Here is a 6,000-nt window from a genome sequence, read left to right as displayed (position 1 = left end):
TGGACAAAAGGGGACCAGTGCTTGTGGACAAAAGGGGACCAGTGCTTATGGACAAAAGGGGACCAGTGCTTGTGGAAAAAAGGGGACCAGTGCTGTGGACAAAAGGGGACCAGTGCTCATTGGACAAAAGGGGAGAGAGAGAGAGAGAGAGAGACGCCCTTAGGTCTATGAGGAGCCGTAGAACCCTGTAGACTCAGGGCGAGCTGTAATTAGCCCTTCTTTCTCCTATGCCTGCGTTGTACTGTACACACGGCAACCTGGCCTCGAAACTCACCCTTTCTGAAGTCTCTTTATTAGATTCAACTCCTATCTTCCTCCGACAGGATCTTTTTTGGACCCTGAATATGTAATCCCACACATCAGTAATCGCTCCTGGTTATAACCAGATGTAAACCAGATGTTATAGGCATCCAGGGAGCGGGAGATGAGCTTACTCTTTTTGGCTAAACTCACCCAAGCGCAGGAAATGGGACCTCCAGTGGTCAGCGGGTCAGAAGTGTGGAGGAAGGGGCTGCTCTCTGAACCACTTTGGCATCAGAGGGGGCACCAGGGGCCAGGGAAGGGTGCACCTGAGGAAAGAGGAGAGTGACTGGGTGGCTTTGTTTATCTGGGGAAGGCAAAGTGGACGAGTGCTTCTTACCTGCTTCTTCAAACCTACTCTGCGTCTTTCTTCACCATCCATCCCCCCCGGGGCATTTGACTGTCCTCTAAACAGCCAGAGGACACCTGGCCCAAACATGAAAAGACTGACAACCTTTTTTCTCAATGCAATTGGTGATGCACAGACACCTGCAGGTGGATAAACCATTTTGCCCAGTCTGAAAGCAACTAAGAATAATTATTCTATATTTCTTCTTCCTTTTCCCGTAAACCTTCTGAGTAGAAGGATCGGAATGTCTTATCACCACTTTTTCATTACTTTCTTGCACTGCTGAAGCCTTGTCCAAGGCTGGAATAGTTTAATCATCAAACCCAGAAGTGTTTTCGGACTTCTAGAGTTACGGGAGGCACCTTGGAATTAGCCCGATCTCCCGTCCAAGACAACCATCCCACCTGAATGATGTTTGCTAATTCCTGTTGACCAACTCCAGGATTTCCAGGGAGCAGACGCTCACTGCCAGAGTCGTGGTCCCAGTTCCGGCTGTCTATCCAGATCGCCTGTGGAGATCGTCATAAGCAGAGGCCCAGGTTCAACTCACAGAAATTCTCATTAAATGGATCCGAATGGGGCAAGATCACCTCTGCTTTGAAACACCTGTGACTCTACAGTGCAGATACAGTGGAGATCAACTGACACTAGCCTCCCTTTGTATAGTGGATAAACTCTGTGAGAAAATACTGTTCAGTATAAATTCTATCCTTCCTCTTTACAGGGCTCTAAATTTGTTCAGGGCAGCAAAGTGCCTGTTTATAATACGTACCTCTGAGATTTCCTTAGAGCTGAGGATGGTCATGCCGTGCAGGTCAGGCCAATGGGAAGTGAGCAGAAGTTTCCCGGGTGGGAGTTTGAGGGTTCTACTCAGGAAGGCTGTGCTTTGTGAACCTTACCACCCCCCTCCCCCAGACTTTTCTTGACTGAGAGCCTGGCGTACTACCCGGGGGTCCAGGAACCAACTTGCAAACAGGAGGACAAAATGGCATCAGAGTGGCAAACACATCCAGAATGGTAAAACAGGAAGCTCTTAGGTTGAACTAAATGGACTTGTTGTTTTAGTAAATCAAAACCAGCTGAGTATGAACAATTTCACATGGCTCAAGCTAACAGAAGGACCCCAAGTTCAAGATAACATAGTAGTGATGCCAGCTCTGGAATACCTATGTCCACACTTATAATTTATGGGAAAAAAATCCCCATATAATTAGGTTTCAATTACTTGCAGTTGAATACAATCCTGGAGAATCTATGTGGAGCAAAAATTTGCCTCTTCCTAACTTATACCAGTTAGAGCCACTCAAAATACAAGTCATATTGTGTGATGCAGTTTCTTTCTAAGAGAAGACTATTATGGACCCAAGTTATCTTATCTTGACAATCTTAGTTCCTTCTCGTCTTTATCACGGGCATAACTTCTAGACCACTGATCATCCTGATCACTGTCTTCTAAAGTTGCTGCAGTTTGATAATGATCCACTAGGAGGCGTTACCAGAGAGATGGCTCCTGATGTGGTCGGACCGGCAGGGTGTGGAGTGGGCTATTACCTACCACAGTTTGGACTTTATATCTAGGACCACCTTATTACTATATTCATTTCTTTTCCTTTTCAAATATTCCACGCGATTGCTCATTGGCGTTGCACTCATTCCCCTGACTAAAATTATTCAAGACCTCTCCCATCCTTGCTTTTACGTGCATGAAATTTCATTTCACGTGGGTCCATTATTTAAATCCATTGAGACTGTTTTTGTATTCTGATAAGCTGTCACCATCAGCTTCGTGTCATCCCCAAGTGATATAGACTTGTCATGTCCACATCACCAAGGTGAATGATTTAAAAAAAAAGCAAAATCGTAGATTCAGGGGCATGGCCGAGTTCTTATTTACATTTATATTTCATCCACTCCAGAATGATTTATTCAGACCCTACTGTGCGCTGGCCATAAACCACGGGTCCTACTTCTTATACTCAGTGAAGTAAGACAATTCAATACAACATGCTATGTGCTGGGATAAAAGCAAGTCATGTTTGCTACGGCAGCATCTAGATCTCTAAGGTCAGAGAACTCTTCTAGAAGGAAGAGATGTTAAAGCTGAGACACAAAGGTGAAGAGATTCAACCAGGTGAGAGGAGAGAAAAGTGTTACAATGAAAGGAAATGGCGTAGGCCAAAGCCTAGAGGCAGGAGAGCATGGTAGGAATTTAGGAATCCAGTATCCCATCTGGCTAGATTGAATGTGTTTGTATAGTTTGTGGGGATAAAGTGGGGGTGGAGGGGCAGGTTGTAGGTAGAAAGACAAGGGGTGTAGGTAGAGAAGTAGTCACAGGTCAGACCTTGAATGGCTTTATGGTTCCTGTTAAAGAGTGTATTCTGAGGGAAAAAAGGGTGTGGAAAGGCTGTATGCCCGACAGCAGCGTGATTAGCTTTGCAGTTTTAATCGTTAAATAACATTATTTGGGTTACTTAAAAATGTTAAAATGTTCCTCTAGTTGCAGTGGGGGAGTGAATTAAAAGGGGACAAGAGTAGAGGGTATGGCAGCCAGTCAGGCATGAGTTAACCAGGTAAGAATACTTGGCAGAGACGTAGAGACACGGGTATCCAAGGGTCCTGGACTTAGAGGGTGTGATCTGGAGATGGAGAGGAAAAACAGTGGTGGGTGAGAAAGGGAAATGGAAGAGGACTTCCAGTATCCGGGTAAATGGGACACAGACAGGTTTTAGGGGAGTGGTAATGCATGCAATTTGGGTCACGATGGTTTTATTTGTGTACACAGAGCACCGCACTATGAAGTTAGCTGGACGGGTCTGGAACCCTGGGAGGTTATCTGAGCTTGAACGAAGATGGTCTTCGACGCAGACACAGTTAATTACCCAGGAAGACAGTAGAGAGGAGGTGAAGAGAAACGGGGCAGACAACTAGGATTTAAGGATTGGGAAGGGACGCAATCTTGGGAAAACGATTGACGAGAAGTGGCCAAAACATGGGAGAAAAGCCAGGAGAGGATGATGGCATCGAGGTCAGAGGATGTGTGTTTGGGGAAGGCAGGAGTGTTCGCCTGATCCAGTGCTGCTGAGGATCGAGTAAGGTGCGACTTAGGGGTGAGAATGTCTTCTGTCCTCTTGGGAGAACAGTCTTGTGGGCTGGAGCCACAGTGTGAGGATAAACTGGGGTGAGAATAAAAATGTGGATAATTCTTTCAGATTTTTTTAAAGAGAGAGAAAGTAGGGAGACCAAGGGTGGGCTGCAGTTGGAGAGAAGGTTGTTACCTTTGTAAGATGGGGAAGCCGGCTCTGAATGCATGTGGTAGGGGCTGCGAAAGGGGGGCATGAAGGGAGGCACAGGAGGTGCCTGACTGGGTGAGGGCCCTCGGGGAATGTAAGGGGTGGGGTGGGAGCAAATCTTGAGCACAGGCAGAAAAATGGGTCTTAAAGAGAAGGGGACAGACCAGTATCACTAGCATTTAAAGTAAAGAAGGAGCCACGTATCTGGAAATATCCATTACCATTGGATTCAGCCACAAATGACGACAATACACAGTGAGAGTGGTTTAAAGGAGATAGGAATTTATCTCTCTGGTTACAAAAACATTCCACTGTGTTCCTGGCTGGAGTTCCTGAAGGACTCCCTCCTGTCTGTGGTTTGGATCCATTGTACATGGTCTAAGTTGGCAGCATCCTTGGGCCAGGCCGTGAGATGAAAGAGAAGAAACAGAAGAAGGGGCAGACGCACGCGTGGACTGCATCCCAAAGAAGCTCCCTCCCTGGAAGCCCTCACAGGACACCCTTCCTCACACGCCCTGGGCCAGAACTTGGTCACACGGCCACACTGAGATGCAGGAGAGGGTGGGAGATGCAGGAGAGGGTGTACCATCCACTTTGGATGACCACATGCCCAGACAAATTCAGGGGCCTACAACCATGGAAGAAGAGGGCTGTGAATTTTAAGAGGCAGTTCACCTGTTGTATGAAAGGGGGGAGGTTAAACTTCCCTCGACAGGGATGCGAGAGGCCCTCAGCCTAAACGAGAAACACATGGTTAAGGCATCACCACTCTCTGTGATCTCACCCAGGGTTTTCCACATCTCTAGTCATTAGGGAAATGCAAATCAAAACCATAATTTGATACTACTTTATACCTATTAGGATGGTTATTAGTTTTTAAAAATGGTGATGATACAGAGAAACTGAATTAGGACCCTTGTGCACTGCTGGTGGGAAGGTAAAGCAGTACGTCCACTGTGGAAAACAGTTCTTCGTTCCTCAAAAAATTAAAAATGGAATTACCATATGATCTAGCAATTCCACTTCTAGGTATATACCCCCAAAAGTCGAAAGCAGAGACTCAAACAGACATTTACACCCCAATGGTCATAGCAGCGTTATTCACAATAGCCCCAAATAGAAGCAACCCAAGTGCCCATCCGTGGAGGAACGGATAAACAAAATGTGGTCTGTACATACAACCAAGTATCATCCAGCCTTAAGGAAATGAGTAAATAAAATCCTGACACAGGCTATAACAAGGAAGGACCTCGAAGCCATTGTGCTAAGTGAAATGTCAGACACCAAAGGACAAATAGTGTATGATACAACTTCTATGAGGTACTTAGAATAGGCAAATTCATAGAGACAGAAAATAGAAGTTACCAGGAGCAGGGGATGGGGAGTTATTATTTCAAGGGTATAGAGTTTCTGTTTGGCATGATGAGAGAGTTGGGGAGATACATTTGATGGCTGTACAACGTTGTGAACGCTCTTAATGCCACTGAATTGTATGCTTAAAAGCGGTTAAAATGGTAACTTTTTTGTTATGTGTATTTTACCACAATAAAGAAAAATGGAAAAAAGAAAGTTAGCTGTCTTGGGCACTGTATGGATGCAGGCAGAGTTTTAAGCTTCGCAACAGGAAGCTGAAGAAGTTTATGTTTGATAGTTTTTATTTACTCTGCGTATAATTCGGGGAAGGTCTGTGTCTGCATGCATGTGTATCCAGGTTCCTGTGTGTGCCTATAGCTCTGGAAAAGCTGGCTTTTCCAGGAAGCAGAAAAGGACTGAACATAGTTGTTTGCATAGTAATGGAGAGCACTGGCCAGCAAATCAGAGGGATTCCACGTAGTATTAATCACTCCTTTCCTCACAACATTCTTTTTTCTCTGGATTTTAAAATGATTGTTATTATTTTTTATGGAAGTGTGGTGGCTGATGTGCAATATTATGTGTTACAGGCGTACAACAGAGTGGTTCATAATTTTTAATGGTTATACTCCATTTATAGTTGTTAGAAAATATTGGCTATATTCCTCTCTTCTCTGGATTTGTAAGATACGATATGACCTACCCCCA

The 6,000-nt window shown here is 45.1% G+C and overlaps 1 protein-coding gene and 1 non-coding gene across 3 annotated transcripts in view; both read left to right on the top strand.

The window, feature by feature from the left end:
- The window catches only part of LOC114887004 (neurotrimin-like), a 926,389-nt gene that overhangs the window by 11,699 nt on the left and 908,690 nt on the right, over positions 1-6,000 (top strand). The gene's annotated exons all lie outside the window — the stretch shown is intronic.
- On the top strand, positions 4,615-4,734 carry LOC114887850. Its single transcript, XR_003791614.1, has one exon. It is a non-coding gene; the product is annotated as a U6atac minor spliceosomal RNA (small nuclear RNA).

This window comes from Monodon monoceros, unplaced genomic scaffold (assembly GCF_005190385.1).
Source record: "Monodon monoceros isolate NGI ecotype Baffin Bay Population unplaced genomic scaffold, NGI_Narwhal_1 Super_Scaffold_7, whole genome shotgun sequence".
In the NCBI taxonomy this organism is placed as follows: domain Eukaryota; kingdom Metazoa; phylum Chordata; class Mammalia; order Artiodactyla; family Monodontidae; genus Monodon; species Monodon monoceros.
This window is presented reverse-complemented; position numbering and strand designations above follow the sequence as displayed.